The sequence below is a fragment of the Neofelis nebulosa genome, chromosome 5 (assembly GCF_028018385.1).
Source record: "Neofelis nebulosa isolate mNeoNeb1 chromosome 5, mNeoNeb1.pri, whole genome shotgun sequence".
Lineage (NCBI taxonomy): Eukaryota > Metazoa > Chordata > Mammalia > Carnivora > Felidae > Neofelis > Neofelis nebulosa.
This window is the reverse complement of record NC_080786.1, coordinates 64,733,619-64,752,917: the sequence shown is the minus strand read 5'-3', so window position 1 is coordinate 64,752,917 and position 19,299 is coordinate 64,733,619. Positions and strand designations below refer to the sequence as shown.

The 19,299-nt window shown below is 41.3% G+C and overlaps 1 protein-coding gene across 3 annotated transcripts in view; it reads left to right on the top strand.

Annotated features, from left to right (window-relative positions):
* PLD1 (phospholipase D1) overlaps positions 1-19,299 on the top strand; it is a 207,662-nt gene that overhangs the window by 11,511 nt on the left and 176,852 nt on the right. Inside the window, exon 1 of one of the 3 annotated variants that reach the window (XM_058732393.1) lies at positions 2,206-3,187. The exons of the other annotated variants lie outside the window; for them this stretch is intronic. The gene's annotated coding sequence lies outside the window, so the exon portion shown is untranslated. Of the gene's footprint in view, positions 1-2,205; positions 3,188-19,299 lie in introns of those variants that run through there. 3 annotated transcript variants of the gene reach the window in all.

Genomic DNA, 19,299 nt, shown 5'->3' with positions numbered 1-19,299 from the left:
AAAAAGCATCCTAAAAATATTTCATTCCCTTTACTTCTTTTACTGTTACAGATTTTCTTTTGTATTTCATTAGTCAATTTTGTTCTAAAATTCGGGGCTTTAACGTATTCTTGTTTCTGTGCCAGTTCACACATACAGAAATACTTTAGAGAGTGGTTTTAGTCGTAGGCAAGTTCTCCTTTTTTAAAATCAAATTGGGGGCAATTATATGTGGAGACCAGATGACCTGGCCATTTGGGCCAGGTATTGGTTAGTGTTTCGGGGGGAGTGGGTTACCCATGTGGCCCCAGTGCTCTGATGCCCCATTGAGGACTCAGTCTTCCTACAGAGAGTATGAGGCCCATCTCAGCATGGCTGACCCCATAAGTGGCCAAGTGAACTCAGGCCTATGAGTCAGTTCCCAGCAGGATCAAGCAATAGGCCCAGAGCTGGACCTTGACATCTGGCTAGAGAGGCATGATGGGTTTACTGCTGCAATCAAATAAAGAGTAACAGTATTAATTTTGAACATGTTGAGGAGTCATTATTGTATTGCATGATAATTAAGCACAAGTTAAGCATAAAGGACGAGCACTTCACTTGATTGACTATAATTAGAATTATTTTAACACAGTGGGGCACGTGGGTGGCTCAGTTGGTTAAGTGTCCGATTCTCAATTCTTGGTTTCAACTCAGGTCATGATCTCACGGTTTTGTGCCTTCGAATCCCACATCAGGCTCTGTGCTGACAGTGTGGAGTCTGCTTGGGCTTCTCTCTCTCTCCCTCTCTCTTTACCCCTCCCTCACTCACACTCTCTCAAAGTAAATAATAAACTTAAAAAAAAAATTTTTAACACAGCCAGATCAGACATTCAATTCTCATTCTTTCTAATCAAACTGGTGCCTATATTCATACTGTCTTTTGATTCCACCCACGATTTTTTTTCTCCATTTATTTGTTTCTTCACTAAGTCATAGACTTACTGATTCATCTGATTACTTCTAGGTAGTAAAATTTTCCTTACACAGTGATTTCCTGGCGCCAAGGACCTAGAGAGGCTATGAAATTTGTCCATAACTAAAATGACCATGTGTTCAATGAGCAGGAATGACCAGAAACAATGAATATAATTTCTCTTCATCATAGCACACAGATCAAGCTGGGTGTGGGGCAGGGATGGAGAGACACGGTTTTACATAAGTCCTAGGCTTCTTTAGCTTTGGAGTCTCTTCACCACAGCCCTCAGAGCTGATGTGCAAGGGAGGTGTCACTGCCCCAGGGCAGGGAGGATGGTGACACCCCCCACCCCCTCAACTGAGGGTCTTTAGGCCCTGAATTAGCCTGTGGCCTCACCAGCTACCCTGAAGCCTCTTCTCCTCAGAGGTTAGGCTTGAGGACATAGTTTCTCAAAACAGAGGCTTGGTTTTCTTCAAAATGTAGATCCACTGCTTAATGCTGCCAAAATGAGTTTAGAATTACATTAGCAGAGGATGTTTAAGTGATGGTAATTCACTGAGCACACTCTTCTCAGCTCTGCAATGCCTCCTACAGCATTGACCGGTCCTCTTTGATCTTATCCAGCCCACTTTCCTGCCTTTGCTGATTATATAACAAAAGGACAATCTTACTCGTGTGTGGGTGAGGTTACCTGGACTCAGTAGCCTGAGCACTTTCCCCTTCTCTTTAAAGTTTCTTTAGGTTTCACATTTTAAGGGGTCAGTGATACTTCCATTTATTTATCGTTTTACAAGTGAGTCATGAAAAAAATGGAAAATGGGTTTTCCCACGTGATGGCTCGCATGACAGCCATCACGAAACATAAGGAAGAACGGCACTTGAGGAGAAATAAGCCTTTAAGGATTCTAAAGATTGAAAGAAAAAGAATAAGCTCTCAAAAAATGTAGCCAACTTCAGGGTGCCTGGGTGGCTCAGTTGGTTAAGCATCCAACTTTGGCTCAGGTCATGATCTCGCAGTTTGTGAATTTGAGCCCTGCATCGGGCTCTGTGCTAATAGCTCAGAGCCTGGAGCCTGCTTCAGATTCTGTGTCTCTCTCTTTCTCTGCCCTTCCCCCGTTCACTCTTTGTCTCTCTCATTCTCAAAAATAAACATTAAAAAAAAATGTAGCCAACTTTAGTCAATTTTAAATAGGAGGCCCAAAATAAATAAGTGAGAAATTTAAAAACTTATTCACATTAGTAAATGCCAGCTTTTTTTCACATTATTAAGATATTTGCAGATGTTTTGGTCAAAAGCTGCTTACTTGAAAAATGCATTTAAAAGAAAGATAGCTACGATAGGGTACGTTTGTAAAAAGACAGCCTCCTGAGTCTGCTTCTAAAGCCATTCGGTGAGCATAATTTACTTTTTCAGTCCTGCGAGACATTTGAGGAACACAGATTCAGTGGCTGATTATTCTTCAGTTCCTGCAGGATCTCTCCTTTCATACAAACAGGACATCTCTAAGTCAGCCTTCTTGACTAGCTCCACCAACTCATCCTTTTGAAGTTACAGACCAAAAATGACCTGATTTGTACAATTTGTCATTCTTAGGTAATTTAAGTGCATTTTCTACAACACGTGGGTGTTTATGCGTGGACTTAAATGGTCTATATTCACAATTAGAGACTGTGGTCATGCTGGAAAGAACCATGGTCCGATATTCACGATACCCCCGAGTTCTTGTTTTGTCCCTGCAACTGACTTAGTGTGACCCTGGGCAATTTATTTCCGGAAATTCCACTAGTGCTCTTGTCTGTTTCAGGCCCTGCCTCCAGAGCTGGGATAAATGAACTGTAGTCCTAGTCACTACCCTCGGGGGATTTACGGTCTAGTTCAGTGGTTCTCACACTCCACTGCGCATCAGAATCCCCTGGAGGGCTCATCAGAACGGAGTGCTGAGCCTCACCCTAGAGTTTCTGATTCAGTAGGTCTGGGCCGGGCAGAAAATTTGCATTTCGAACAAGTTCCCAGATGATGCTGATGCTGCTAGTTTGGGGACCATGATTTGAGAACCACTGACCTAATGGTTTAGCTGACACATCAGTAACCACAATTCAAAGATTAATGCTGTGAAATAAGTACAAGTAATGTGGACAACAGGGTGTGGAGAAGTGGATCAAAAGATGAATGAACTGGAGATCTAAGAAGACCTAATGGAAGCAAGAGAGGTCAAGCAGGATCTTGGCAAGTGGATAAAGCCTTGACAGGTAGGGCATTTGGGGGATGGCACCATCCCAGTCCTTTGATGCGAGGATGTGTGTGGGAGCTAGGGAGAGTCTAGCGTTGGTGGGCTGAGTGTTGGTGTGGGGGAACAACAACCAGAAACGGAATTGTTTCTGAGAGAAATGAGAGAATGAGAGAATGAGAATGAGAGAGCTAGAAAGTTAAACTAAACATGATTTTAGTTTTTGGATCTTGTCATCAAGGGAACAGCATGATCAGAGCCATGCTTAAGAATGGCACCACCTCTGGCATTGTGATGAATGGCTTTGGAAGTGACAGTGGTTTCAGGAATTATTGGGGCAGCTCGATCTCCAAGCAGGAGTGGAGCTGAAGAAGAGCGTGAAGGTGGGAAGGATACAGTGGTGGGATGGATCTATGCACAAGTCATAGATGTGGGAGTTGATTGGCTGCTGGGGATGAGGGAGGTGGAAAGGTCAAGAGAGACTGAGGATTCAAGTCTGAGTTGTTGCGGAAGAAGGAGTGTGGACAGATAGATCCCTCAGAGAAAATAGATTGGATAAGAAAACGAACAGGTGGAACCTTGGTTTCTTTAGGAGGGCACTGGACCAGATGCCTTTTTAAAGGTCTCTTTTTGTTTGATTGTAATCAGTGTTTTGGTTGCTTATTGTCTGAACATCACAGAATGTATTTGTGTGAAAAGCAAATGGCCTGTATGTAATAGACACTAATTAATATATTTGCTAATTGGTTGATCCTGGATAATCACTGGCTCGAAAATGTTTACATCTGTAACTAGTCTTCTTTTTGAACTTATAGTTTTGCTTAAAGTTTTCTAAGTATGTCGACTTGCTCTTTCTCCTATTTTATATACTATGCATGTGGACATTTTCTTCTTGTAATTCTATGCATGTATTTTAAATAACTATAGTAGATATTTTAAATCTTTTTGGCTTGTTCTCCTATTATAATACTCACAGCATATACTGGTATATTTGTGCACAAGCCTCTTTTTCCTCTGGATCATAAACTCCTTTTGAGTAAAGAACATGTCTGATTCATTTTTTGTGTTTCTCACTGCACTCATCATAAGTGATTGTATAAAGGGGCCAGCAAATTTTGAGGAACTGGACTGAATCACTGAGTAAAAGTCAATTACTATCTGTTTCTTTAGTGAGAGATAAAATGGCTCAGGCAATAAAAAGTAGTAGTTTAAAGGGAATGGAAACCCGTGTATTTTGGGAGGTTGAAAGAGGAAACGATTCAGTAGACTTTCAGGACTAGAACGTAGCTATTCATGGACACAGTAGGAACCAGAAGCAGAAGCCCATACAAACCAGGACAGCTTTCAGATCTGTCTTAAATTAGCCATTGAAAACCTTGGGCCAGACCTTTCTACTCTGGGTCTCAATTTCTTCATTTGTAAGGTTGTGGATATAGTAAACTACAGAATTTTATTCCTCTCTGCATGCCCCTAGAATTCTAAGCAGGGAACAGCATGAGCAAAGCATCAGAGATGGAAAAGAGTATGTGTATTCTTTGTGACCAGGGTGTGACATGCTAGGAAATGAAGCGGGCGAGGTAGCTGGAGGCCCCGTTTCAGAAGGGCATTACTGCTCAGATAAGGAGCGTGGGCTCTATCCTGTAGGAATGTCTGTGTGAAGCAGTTTAATTGGGAATGCTCTCTGGGAGCAGGAGTGAGGGACCAGGGAGAGTCATACCAGGAAGCAGGCATTATGGATTTGGCTATTGCCAGGGGCAACTGATTGCTTGATTCCAGGGGATCGTCTCAGGAGAAGTCTTATGAAATGTATGTCAGCACAGCTCACCTGGAGAAGGTGAAGGGAGAAGCTTTTATCGATTTCTTGTCTCCCGTTGATTAAAGGCAGCTCCACTTTTTCACTGGCTACCCCTAGCCTGACTGCTAGGTGGGTTCCCCGGGCACCTCATGAGGCAGTATTGGAGAAGCCTGGGCTGGAGAGGCCCTGTCAGGTTGCACTTAAACGAAGCTGGCCAGATTCTTCATGGGACTGGCTGCCATCACAATGGCAGGAATACGAGGTGAGTTTGAGAGGATTTAAAGCAGAGCATAAAAGGCAGCTGACCTAGGGAGCTATCAAGGGATTTTAAACAAAGGAATCACCTAGTCAGATTTCTGCAGTGGTGTGCTGGTAAATGTTTAACAACCAGCTCTACAGAAAAATAAATGTGCATGTGTGTATACATAAGTATGTATATATGTCTGTTTTAAAATGTCCTCACATAAAGGTTGTGTAGCACACAATTTACAAATAAATAATAAAACATACAATTTTCTTGATCATAAAGTCCGTTTAGCTAATTGAGTCTGACAGGTTTCTGTTGGGTTTATGCTGAACTCTTGTATTTATAGCCAACCTATGATTACAATTGATAAAAGAGGGTAGTTGATTTTTTCCTGTTACAGTATGGAGTAAGATCAAAGTGAAACAATAAAGGCATATCCCAGACCTTCAGTTGTTCATTATGCATCTTTGTGAATTGGATAGTATTAGAAGAATTATTTCCTTAACTTTTCATTTAATTCACAACATAGTTACTACAGGCACCACATATTAACATTTCCTCCATCAGTTTAAAAAAATTGTTTTTAACATTTATTTATTTTTGAGAGACAGAGCGAGATAGAGCACGAGTCGGGGAGGGGCATAGAGAGGGAGGAACATAGAATCCAAGGCAGGCTCCAGGCTCTGAGCTGTCAGCACAGAGCCCAACGCGGGGCTCGAACTCACGGACCGTGAGCTCATGACCTGAGCCGAAATTGAACGCTTAACCGACTGAGCCACCCAGGTGCCCCACTCCACCAGTTTTTTAAGGCTAGACAATCAACAAAACAAAAATCAGACTATGATTTATAGGGTTTGTCAGTGTCCATGTGAAAACCCTCCCATTACAGCCAACTTCAAGTTGCTGTAGCACATTTCATGGTATTTTCACATGTGGGCAACATAGATCTAAATAACCTCAAGGTCATAGATCTTAGTGAAATGAATTAAAGTAGTCAAGAAGTGATGCATTTTAAGTACTTACTATCTTTGGGTTTAATATAATTTATTTCACTGTAAGTTTATATAATTTAGTCTTTCATAAATGTTATATTTAACAACTGATTCATAACGTTTTTGAAAATTTACCAATGTGTTCTTAGGAGCCGGGATGAGCCAGCCTAGCACATGACTGGAGTTATAATTTTAGAAGATCACTTTGGTAGCGATCTGTAGAAATACTTTGAAAGGGGGTGTAGGGAAAAAGCATCTGAGTTATAGTAGGTATGAAAAGCAGAACACAGACGGGGAGAATGTCTTCAGACTCTACCGGCATGAGGATTCAAATGAAGTCAGGTTAATAGAAACAATGCAAATTTTACTGGTCTGTGTTCAAATGTGGATATGTAGGACCTTTATTAAGTCTCCTCCAGGTACTCTGGGAATGTTAGACATATCTTACCTGTGCTTACAGAGCTTGTGTCCTTGGCTGTCTTTGGCTTTGGCTTCTTTGTTGATGACCACGGGCCAAAAGGATTTGAGAGTGAATCCCTACCCCTGCCATAGCTGTGGGTGCCTTCCTGGAGCCTGGGATCCATGCCAAGGAAGCCATGTGCCAGGCCTTATTTTCCTGTTTGCAAATCTGGGGGAGGAGACACTAGAAAGATTTTGGAACCTGGTGTGTGCCTCACATGCCTTGCATAAATTTGTGTCAAGGAGCCTGAAGTTGCTGGGTGTGTTTTTCCGTGACTCACAGAGGCAAGGGGGAAGATAGCCTTCTGCATTTCTTCAAGCAGCTGTTGACTGCAGCTCCTTTTCCCTCTCCTGGTTTGGCCCCCAGAAGTCACAGCGGTCTCCCTGTCCAAAGGCCCCCTTCTCCCCTCGCAGATTGGCTGGTGCAGATGAAGGCCTGAAGGCCAGGAGTCCCCTGATCCATCCACACAGATGGATGGATTTCATTTTTGGGTCATCCAGCCCCCACTACTCTTAGTAGAAAAATAAGGTAGAGTAGATGCAAGTGTGGAAATGGCCTTTGGGTGCACGGTGGTGCCAGTAACTGAGGTGTGGAATATGGAGGGCGGCGCATGTGTGGCCGGGCTGTGGGAAAGGGAAAGAGGATGCAATTGAGGTGTGAGGCATATTTGAATTGTGCTCAGTTTTGAACTTGATAAACTAGGTGCCTCTGGAACAATAAGTTCAGTGGGTTGTGGACATTTGGGAGAAAGAGAGGAAAGAAATGGCGATATTGAGAGTAGTAAAGCGGGTGAAGCCGTGATGGAGACAAACACCTCTCCTGTGAGAATGGTGAATGGGAGACATTGACAGGTAGACTAGCCAGAGCTCAGAACCCCAAGGAACACCAGTGTTCAGGAATGGTGTCAGGGGTGAGGGGCCCCAGAACCAGACAGGGAGGAATGTCCAGGCAACTCTGAACGGAAGGAAATGGCACAAAGGACCTGAGGCACCACCGTTGTGGCTCATGCTGGGAACAGTTTGGCCCATTGTGTTCACACTTACAGTTTCCCAAGTTTATCTATTCAGACTTATGATTATGTTAACTCAGCTCCTTTCCTCCCTCTGAAAAAAAGGAGTCAGAGACTCTGCAGTATCATAAACGACCCAGGGTCAGGAAGACCTCTGACACTTTTGCACCACGTCAATACTTTGATCCGGCCTTTTATAGTCCGTGTGAGGAGCAAACAAGCTTACTTTAAGCTAAAGGGAAATGTCAACTTTTTCCTGTTTGATGTTTCTTGCTGTGTTTTCCATATTAATCACTTCATTTTCCCTTTGGTCATGGGCCTGATATTTTTTTTTTTTCTCTCACATTTGTCATCTGCGTGGTATGTCAGGCAGTTTTTCACCCTGAGAGAGTGACATGGTAGAGCTCAAGCAGGCAAGGCCACCACCAAAAGTGTGTGCGACCCTTGGTGGTTATGTTCATGAACATCCCAAAAGCCCAGGGCTACTGAACGGAATTATAGGCTTTGAAATGACCGTGTGGTTTCCATTCAGCAAAGAATCTACTCCAGGCATGTTCAAGTGTTGTTGGTTTGGGAGACGTTAGATGACTCCAACATGAAAAGGCAGAGCCTATCTAAAGGGATAGTAGAGTGAATTTTCTACATCACCAATCTGTCGAATAAGTGGATTTGGATGTGACCACAGGCTCGTCATATGAAATTCTACTCTATGGGAATGAAAGTTAGTGGCTTCGTGAAGACATTTAGTGCAGACTGTGAAAACGTTCTCATATTCTTTTGCCAGAGCATAGAAGCACGGAGAAATAAAGATGGACCTGCACTGTAACTGTCCGCTCTAATCCTCTTAAACACTTATGTGTCTCCATGCACATAGCGGTGGAATTAAATATAGCTATTCCTTCTAATGCACCAGCGTGAATGTGTTAGTTTACTGCTCTGGGAAGAGGAAAACTGGAGAAAAAAGTCCTTGGATCAGTTAGGTATTGTGTTTAGCTACAAGTTTCAGAGACCCACCCCAGATAGTGACTTTACGTGTCCTGTAAGAGCAGCCTGGAAGCAGGCAGTTGTGAGCTGGCCTGACGGTTGTGGGCACCCCCAGCTGGTGGCTCTCTCCAGCTCTCCAGTCTGCTCTCTCCAGGTTATGGCCCTTGTCCAAGATGGCTGCTGGAGCGCCAAACCTCATGTTTACAGAGCAGGCAGAGGGTGAAGAGGGGGAAGATGGGCCTGCTGTCTCATGCCTCAGAGTTCCAGGACTCCTTACTTGTATCTCATTGGCCAGAGCTGAGGCACACTGGCCTAGCTGTGGCATTGTGTTTAATTCACTCCATCTCTAAATTATTATAAAACTCATTTTTTAAAATTAATTCACCTCCAATCTTCTGTTCTCCCATTGCATGAGATTGGGAGAGAGCTTATGGAATAGTCAGATTCTTTAGTGACAGAGCTAGTAGGTTACATGGATTAAGGGATTTATTATAAGGAATTGGCTTACTCAGTTGTGGGGCTTGCTAAGCATGCTTAAAATCCATAGGTCTTGAAATTCAGGCAGTCAAGAAGAGTATATCATGACCAGGCTGGAACCCCAAGAGCAGGAGCTAATGCTTGGAGTCTCTGAATTCAGGAAGGGTTTAAGTCTTTTTTTTTTTTTTTTTTTTTTTTTTTAGAGCTTTCAGCTAATTACGTCAGTCCCACTCAGTATTTCCTTTGACTAAATTCAACTGATTACATACATCTGCAAAATCCCTTCACAGCAGCACTAAATTAGTAATTGACTGAATAACTGGGAAAAGGTGTGTGCTTGCTTTAAAAAGGCTGCTGCCTCGCTTCTTTCCTCTAGCACTCGTGAGAGAATATCCGTGGCCACCAACTCATGCTGGAAACATACAAGAAAGGTAATTTTGGGGCATGTATTTAGCCTAGCCAAGTAGACACATCACAAAGTCATCATATGCCACAATTTAATTGTCACCTAGAGCGAGAGAGCTGGGGTGTTTCCTCATTTCTGATATTCTGGAAGAAGGTGGACTGATACCATCATTGGTAGCCAATGAGAGCCTGGTTTTGTGCATTTTAATTATTTTCCCTCTCTGTTTATTATAGATAAGACTTTATTTTTGATGTTTTCATTAAGCAAGTAAAGGGCTTTGAGGCTCATCAGCCACTGTGAACTCATCAGAGTTAACAGAACTTAAAATTTGCTTTTAAAACTAATGGCAAGATGTCCAATTTTTTTCATAGCACTAATTATTTTTCTCACCTGTACCTTTTTTGTCTTTTTGTAGATAGAGATATGAATGGTGCCTTTCATTCTTTATTCAAGCCAATAATAGCTTTTGTAACTATAGGAAAAATTAGGAGCATTGCAGATTTGTTTTTACTCATCAGATTCAGATGCTCACTAATCTATTATTGGAAGAGTCCTCTACATTGTTTTGTAAAATAATGGTTCTATTGATATATGGTTGACATATGATAAAGTTCACCTTTTTAGAGTGATTTTTAGTATATTCACAAAGTTTTGTATTAATTACCACTAATTCCAGAACTGCCATATTCTTTTGTATTAAATATAGATGTGAGTATCTTTAGACAGTGAAGAATTTGAAAAACTTAGTTCTGTTATCTGATTTAAATTCACTTGAAAAAAGAAATTGGTGACTTTTGGGAAGAGCAGAGTGACAAATGTTTGGGCTTAATTTTGTGGAAAGAATACACATAAAGTCTTCATTATGGGATTTTCTACCAAATTTAAGTATATTATTCCCTCAGATGCAATTCAGAATCGGGCCTTTCGTTCATTTGTTCAGCAAATATTTATTGAACTTTACTCTGTGCCAAGCTAGTGTCCAATGAGACTTTCTCAGAAACCTTGTGGTCAGGTGGGTGGAGGGATTGGTAAAGTCCCTGCGAGCCCAGGAGGCACGGAATTGCCAGAGCTAGTATAACCCATGAGTGGAGATTTCATAACTGTGGATTTTCAGGAGGGAACAGACTACAGGTTTTGAGAATACATCTGAACATTCCATGAGGAACCTAGATCTTCTTGGGGGCTGGTTTAACAGCAGATGGGAACAAAATTACTAAGGTCATAGACCTTAGTGGACATAGATTCTGAGAAGGGCAGTGAATGTTGCTGCAGTTAAGGAGATATGAATTGAAGGGTTCCCACTGCGATGTGGTTTATATCCTTCCTCTCTGCTTAAACATAACCTATCAAAGAGGCCTTCCCTGGCCATCTTTTCAAAGTAGGACCTTGTCCTGCTCCATCACTCGCTCTGCTCTTTCTTCTGAGCTCTATGCTGTATGTTTGCTATTGCAGCCTCCCTCCCCACTGCTGCCAACAAGGACAGCCCCCTTAGAGCAGGTGCTGTGCTTTGTTTGCTGTGCTGTCTCCAGTATAACGTCTAGTACCATGTCTGGCACATAGTGCTGATAAAGAATTGTTGCATGCATGAATGACCGGTCTAAAAAAAAGTGTGTGACTTAAGAACCTCCCAAAGGTCCCACCTCCTACGTCCATTTATCTTTGGTGGTTATAGGTTCAACATCTGAGTTCAGGGGGGGACACAAACAATCAGACCATAACAAGACCTTTTTTAATGTGGCAGTCACGTGGCTTTATACACACATCCTCTCGACTTCGCTGTTTCTCCGCTCTGTGCCAAGATTCTCAGGGCCAGACCATGCCATGTGCTCTCTAGCCTTAGGGCTCTTTGAATAAGATGCCCTTCCTCCCTTGTCTACTTACAGATAAAAATATCCCATGCTTTCCTGGAGTCTTCCCTGACCACCCATTTTTCCTGCGTGCTGGATCACTTCTGCCCCCCTCTGTTGTTCACACAGCCCTTTCATGCACAGCTTTGTGGGTGCACAGCATACTTTTGTTGTTGGGCCACATAGGCAGCCTCCTTCATGAGTTTGCCAGCTTTTTGAGGACAGTGTCTGTCTTACTCATTTTTGAATCCCCAGTGCCTAGCAGAGTGCATAACAGAGAGCAGGTATTCAGTAGATACTGGATGGGAGAAATAAAATTCAAATAAGCAGTCTTACTAATGGATGCAAACCAACCTCTATAAATGGCCACAGAGAATTTAAGTGCAGACAGAACCTTGGACTTGGCAGTAGAAGTATATAAATAGAACTCTAGGAAGTGGGAGCGTCCTCGGAGGTGATGTGTTTTTGTGTATGTGGAGAACCACAGATCAGCAAATGTGTGAAAGCTATTTTTGTCTAGGACTGAACTGAGTTTCATCCTCATTTTGATGGTACTTTCCCGGGTCAGTGTTCAGGAGACATGAAAAGTATTTTTAGAACCATTCAAAGAATGTGTAATCAAAGTTTGTTGTTTTGTTCTGTTTGTTGCTATGTTGTTTGTGTCTGCCGGGTTTTGTTCTTATTTGGGAAGTTAGAAAAGCAGAGGCAAGCTGTTTGGTTTCTTGACTGAATGGATTCAGCTGTATGAGTGATCAGAGCCTCCTGTGCATTAAAGGAAAGTTCATCCGTGCCGCCTCCCTGGTGTTGTCAGCCTGTGGGCCTGGCCTGGTTTCTCAGCAGTTGGTAAACTGATAATCTTGTTTATGTCTATCACCCATCGGCAGCCTTCTTTTAGTCCTCACACAGAGAAAACGCAGGCGCACTCACAAACACAAAGGTTCCCTTTGTTCTTCAGGCTGGCAGTGATAATAATTAAAAAAATTGTTTTCTCTTTTTTTAGTCCCAATTTGTTCTTGTATTATCTGAATTTCATTCGATAATGAAAGAAAAGGTATTCCCTTTTCCGAAATGAAAATTCGGGCCCAATGAATTTGCTGCCTCATAGGAAGAGTCTGCCCTCACCCTGTATCAGCCTGTGCGGTTTATACTGGAAACACCACTGCCCCCTCCCTGAAATACACACCGTACCTTGAACGTCAACCACCACATCCATGAAGACCGTACCATGAACATTAAAAAGGGAAAAATATCCTTAATTTTTTTGGGGGGGCATGTTGACATCAGATACATTATAGTATGCAAATAGACTTTAGGTTCCTTTCCTGGTGCTTATTAAATTCATCCCCTTCTCACTTAGGTTAATATTATGGTTGTGAGGTTTTTCTTGGTTGCTGCATTTTGTCCTCAGTTCTTACAGTGTGAGAGAAGCATCAGCCACTTGGGGGCACCCAGGTATTTATTTAATGGAAAAAAAAAAAAAACCAGCAGGAATTGCCAACAGAAAGTCATTTGATCTTAAGAAAAAAGGGTAAAAATACTCAGTGCAGATAGGCCGTTTCAACATATCTAATTTGGAAAGTCAGTCTGTGTTGAACACAGATGACCATATTCTAAGGAAGGAAATTCACCAGACAGCCTAGTTTACTGTATACAGAGTCCGTAAAACCCTAGCAAGGTTCCTGTTAGTAGGTACTTCTGCACAGACCTGCAGCCTTGGGCATCTCAGAGAGAGACTAGCAGTGGAAAAGCAGAATGAGCTGTGAGAATTCAACTGTGAGCTTCCCCGGGGCCAAGACCACATTTTCTTACTCTCTGTGGTATACTGGGGATGTGCATTCCATGACTGTTCAGTGAAGGGCTAGATGGATGCCTTGGGTGAATGTATAAGGAACAAAGAATGGATGGACAGAGAATGGAAGATTTAAGGCAATGATGACTTATTAATAAAGGGTTTAATTAGCAGGAGACATAACCACAAGGCAATGCATGTATTGTAAGATATATTTGCCTGGCTAGAATATTTGCATGGGAGACCAGAATTGGTAGAGAAATTCCCATGTTACCTATTCCAGTTGAAATATTGTCAGGTTGAGCTTTGTATTATATATGTGATATACATATAGATATATATACCTATATTATATATATGTGATATCAGGTATATATATATATATATATCTGATATATATATATCAGATATATATATAATATATGCATTTGAGTATGTAATCAAAATCACAGAAGCTCAAACAACACGAATGTTTAAATTATAATTTTTATGGTACCATCCAACATAAATTTACGATTATAATGTTGCTTTGAGGCATAAGAGATTCTGAAATGCCTTTTGAATTCTTAAATAATAATTAATTATGTTAAGCATTTTTAGTGTTCTTACTTCTTTGCTCTATTCTAATTCCTTGAGAATTCAAGGCCCAAGTAACAGCTTCTGTGGCTCAGTTGCTTTATAAATCCCCGACCCAGTAATGGAGGGTCGGTCTGACCAGCCGTTTGAGATTGGCTCCAGCCTGGTTCTCGCTTCCTCAATCTTTTCTTTAGCTCTGCAGCTTCCAAAATGCACTATTATTAATTCAGCCAGGGGTGAATGAACCCTGCATATCTGCTGGAAATCAAACTCACTGGGACTGATGAAGACCAGGATACTATTTTATTTATTTAAGAAATTATTATTTCTGTGTAGTTGGGATCGTTTATTGGTAGCTAGAATATTCTTATATTAGGAACACATGCCCTGAAGCCACATTAAGGTCACAAGGGTCCTTGGAGAGGGCAGAGCAAAGAGAGCTTGATGGCCTTAATCCTGAAGCACCATTTCCACGTTGGAAGTTCAATCCCAGAAGCATTTGAGTGTCTGTTGCATGTAAAGGAAAGGGAGCCACTGTTGAACACTTTCTATGCAGCAAGCATTGTGCTTGGTGCTTTTCCACATTTGATTTTAGCATGCTTGTGGCACTTAAATCACTGTGGAATGTGTAGGGCTGAAGGAAGCAGCCTCTGTCCTCAAGGACATTCTAGACCTGTGTTGTCTAGTTTGATAAGGATATGTGTGGCTATCAAGCACTGGAAATGTGGCCAATCCAAGCTGAGGTGTGTTTTAAGTGTAAAATGTACACTGGGTTTCTAAGATTGAGCACAAAAGAAATGTAAAATATGTCCTTAATAATTTTTGTATGGATCATATGTTGAAATTACATAGTATATTGGATATAAATTAGGTTAATAAAATGTCATGAAATTATTTTCACTTGTTTACTTTTACTTTTTAAAAACTGTTTATTTCTTTTGAGAGAGAGAGAGAGAGAGAGAGAGAGAGAGAGAGAGAGAGAGAGCATGAGTGCAAGAGCGGGCAGAGAGAGGGAGGGACAGAATCCCAAGCAGGCACCATGCTGTCAGCACGGAGCCCAATGCAGGGCAATCTCACCGAGCCACCCAGGTTCACAGCTATGACCCACACTGTATATCTGATGGACAGTGCTGTTGTATAGGTAAGGCACGTATATAAATTGTTGGAACCTCATCATGGGCATTTCAGTTGGGGTAAACTTTTTGAAGGATAATTTGGCAGTAGCCCACGATTAAAAAATCTGGATCTCTAAATGTATTAACTTACTACTGGACACAGAATGCTGAGCTTAAAAATAGGCACACCCACCATTGTATTGAACTTTCCCTTATTAGTCCCTCTGAAATGTATACTTGTATTGTCAACAGATGTTTATTGATTAGGTATTATGCCAGGCACTGTGGGAAGCATTCGGAGTCCAATACAAAGATAAATCGTGAAGAGTTCCAGATTGAAATATTAGATGATTCTGTGCCAGAAGGGAGATTCTATGGGTACCCAACAGCTATAGCAGCTACAACTGGATAGCCATCTTAAGAGGTGCAGATGCAGAGTTTTGGCAGTTCCAGAGGACTGTGGTCACTGTTTGGCTTGGAGTCTGTTTGAGATGGAACCTGATGGATGGATAAGAGGATGTGCATAGGCAGAGACTGGGCAAGTGGAAGGGATGGCCCAGGTGGAGGGAATGGCAAGAGCAGAAGATCAGAGGTGAGGCAGGAGGGGTCTTGTAGGAGGAAGGGGGCAGTCACATGCCTGGAACATGATGTTTGTGCAGGGGGTGGTAAAGGCCCGGACTTGAATAGTAGAAGGCCGGGCTGGGGAATCTGGGGAATCTGGACTTTTTCCTGTAGAGCTTAAATGCCAGTGAGTGTGTGGTGTCTTAAAACAGTTTCTAAAATACCCAATTAGTAGTCCATCCAAAATTCTGAATGCCTGGGGGTGCCTGGGTGGCTCAGTTGGTTAAGCATTCTACTTCAGCTCTGGTCATGATCTTGTGATTTGTGAGGTGGAATCCTACATTGGGCTCTGCTCTTAGCACAGAGCCTACTTCAGATCCTCTGTCTCCCTCTCTCTCTGCCCCTACCCGGCTCATGTTCTATCTCTCTCTCTCTCTCTCTCTCTCTCTCTCTCTCTCTCTCAAAAATAAATAAATATTAAAAAATCATTAAAATTCTGAATGCCTGAAACAGTGACAGCATTTTTTTTTTTTCTTGAGAGTGAGGTGACTTAATGCTTACATGTTTTTTCAAAAAATTCTTTTGAAGGAATGACTTCAAGTTTAGGTTCTTCAGATCCTTCTAATGTGGTATTTAAGTAGTAAGTCATTCTCTTTAAGATTGGGAAATATAAGACCAGAAGGGATGTGTTAAGACATAGGAGAATAGATTTTTCTCTCATAGCCAGTTTGTTGAGATGAAAAATCATACCAACTCTTTTTAATTTTTTTTTTGTTTATTTATTTTTGAGAGAGAAAGAGAAAGACAGAGTGTGATTGAGGGAGAGGCAGAGAGAGAGGGAGACACAGAATCTGAAGCAGGCTCCAGGCTCTGAGCTGTCAGCGCAGAGCCTGACATGGAGCTTGAACCCATGGACCATGAGATGATGACCTGAGCTGAAATCAGATGCTCAACTGACTGAGCCACCCAGGCGTCCCTGTTTCTCATTATCTTATTGATGGACATCTGAGCTGTTTCCAGTTCAGGTTATTATGAATAAACTTGCCATGAACAAACACAAAAGTCCTTTGTGGGTATGTGTTTTCTTTTCTCTTGACTAAACACTTAGGCATGAAATTATTGAGTTATCGGTATGTGTAATATATATATATATATATATATATATATATATATATATATATAGTTCGATAAGAAACTGCCAGAACTTTTTCTAAAATGGTTGTATTGTTTTACACTCAGATAAACAGTATATGAGAATTCTGATTGTTCTACATTCTTGCCAGCATTTGATTTTGTCCATTCTGGGGCATATATATATATATATATATATATATATATATATATATATATATATATATAATGTAGTGATATTTCATTGTACTTTTTATTTAAATTTCTTTGATGAATATTAACATTAAGCACTCTTTCATGTGCTTACTAATCATTAGTTTATCTTCCTCTGTGAAATGTCCCATCAAATATTTAGCTCTTTTTATTGAATTGTAGTCCTTTTTCAGATATATGATTTGCATATATTTTCTTCCAGCCTGTGATTTACCTATTCATTTTCTTACTGGTGTCTTTTTGATGAATAGGAATTTTTAACTTTGATGAAGCCTAATTTTTTTTTCCTTTTGTGTTTATTGCTTTCTGTGTCATATCTAAAAGCTTTATAGTTTTAGCTTTAACATTTAGGGCAGTAATCCATCTGAAATTAATTTTTTGTGTGTGGTGTGAGGTTGGAGCTGAGATTTATCTATTTTTGTCATGCAGGTATTTAGTTGTTTTAGCATCATTTGTTATAAATTCTTTCTTTTTCTATTGGATTTCTCTGTTGATTGGTGAAAGTTCAAATGCCCTTGTAAGTGTGGGTCTGTTACTGAGCTCTCTGTTCTGTCTCATCGGTCTATTTGCTAATCCCATGTGAGTATCACACTGTCTTGATTATTGTAGACTCACTTGTCAAAGTCTTAAAGTCAGGTAATTTAGGCCCTCCAATTTTGGTCTTATTTTTTATGATTGCTTTGCCTAGTCTAGGTCATTTGCTTTTCTATACATATTTTAGAATTCACTTGTCAATTTCTACAGAAAAGTCCAGTGAGATGTTTGTGATTGGGATTGTTGAATCTATTAGATAAGTTTGTGAAGAACTGACAATAATATTTAATTTTAAAATCCATGAACATGGTATATCCACTTATTTAGATCTTTAATTCCTCTCAGCAAGGTCTTGTAGCCACATTCTCATTTGAACTCACTCCATTTGGGTTTTGGGGCCCCGTTCCCCTGAAACCACTCTTGTCTAGTCACCAGTGACCTCCATGCTGCTGTATCCAATGGCAAGTTCAGGCATCCTCTTTCTTCATTTCTCAGCTGCCTTTGACATAATTGATCATCCTATCCTTGAAGCATTTTGTTCACCTGGCTTCTATTCCTCAAGCTTTCCTGGTTTTCTTCCCATCTAACTATCTGCCCCTTTTTGGCCTCCTTTGCTGTATCCTTCTCTTCTTCCAAACATTTAGATGTTAAAGGGCCTGAGCCTCAGTCCTTAGACTTTTGTGCTTTATCCATTCTCAGTTAAATGGTATAAATATGTTATTTAAAGCCAACTGACTCCCAATTTTATATCTCAGTTCAGAATCGCAGACTTATAGATGCAAACCCCAGAGTTACATATACAGTTTCTTATCCTCATTTGGGCATCTAAAAGGTATATCAAACAAACTTAATCTATGCAACATGGAGCTCTTAATTTGCCTCTGAAATGTATTGTTCCTCCTTACTCTCTATTACCCACTGTGCTGCCAGCTCAATAAATGGGCTTTTCTCCCTGTTGCTCAGATGCCAATCTTATAGTTTTCCTGGACACCTCTTTTTCTTTAACACCCCACACAGAAGACCGGCAACCTGCACCAGAAAATGCTCTTGGTTCTATCTTCACAATATACCTTAGATCTCTCTATGTAGCTGTCCTTCTAGTCCAAGCCACCAACATCTCTCACCTGGCTTACTGTAGGATTCTCCTAAGTAGTCTTTGTCCCAGTCTGTTCGTTAGCCACACAACTGGAGTTTTAAAATGTCACAGTGTTGGGGCGCCTGGGTGGTTTAGTCGGTTAAGCGGCCAACTTTGGCTCAGGTCATGATCTCGCAGTCTGTGAGTTCTAGCCCCGCGTCGGGCTCTGTGCTGACAGCTCAGAGCCTGGAGCCTGTTTCAGATTCTGTGTCTCCCTCTCTCTGACCCTCCCCCGTTCATCCTCTCTCTCTCTCTCTGTCTCAAAAATAAATAAAACATTAAAAAAAATCTTAAAATGTCACAGCATTTCATTCTCCTGATGGCTTCAGTCCCTTGAACATTTCAGGGCTTCCCATTGTATTTAGGGGGAAAAATTGTGCAATGGTTTACAGAGACTTATGTGATCAGACCTCCCTGTTTGCTCTCTGACTTCATTCTCTTCTGTTGCTCTTTCTTTCACAGCACTCTGACTACACTGGCCTTTCTGTTGTTCTTGAACACTCCAAGCTTATTTTGTTCAGGGCCTCTGCTGTTTCTGTTTCTTCTGCCTGGAATCTTTCCCCCAGATAATTACGTGGCTTACTACCTTACTCCATTCAGATCTCTGCTTAAGTATCATTTCACCAGAGAGGTTTTTTCTGACTACCCTACCTAAGGGCGTTATCTGGTTTGATATTTAATTGTTGATAGTCTTTCTCTCCTAGTAGAATACAAGCTCCCTGAGGATAAGGAATTTCTGCTTGGAATTGTTAATGCTCTTAGCCATGCCTGTCATATAATAGGTGCTCCATAAATATTTGTTAGATGGATGATTGTGGGCAAGTTAACCTTGCTGGTCCCGTTCTCTTCTGAGAAATGGGAAA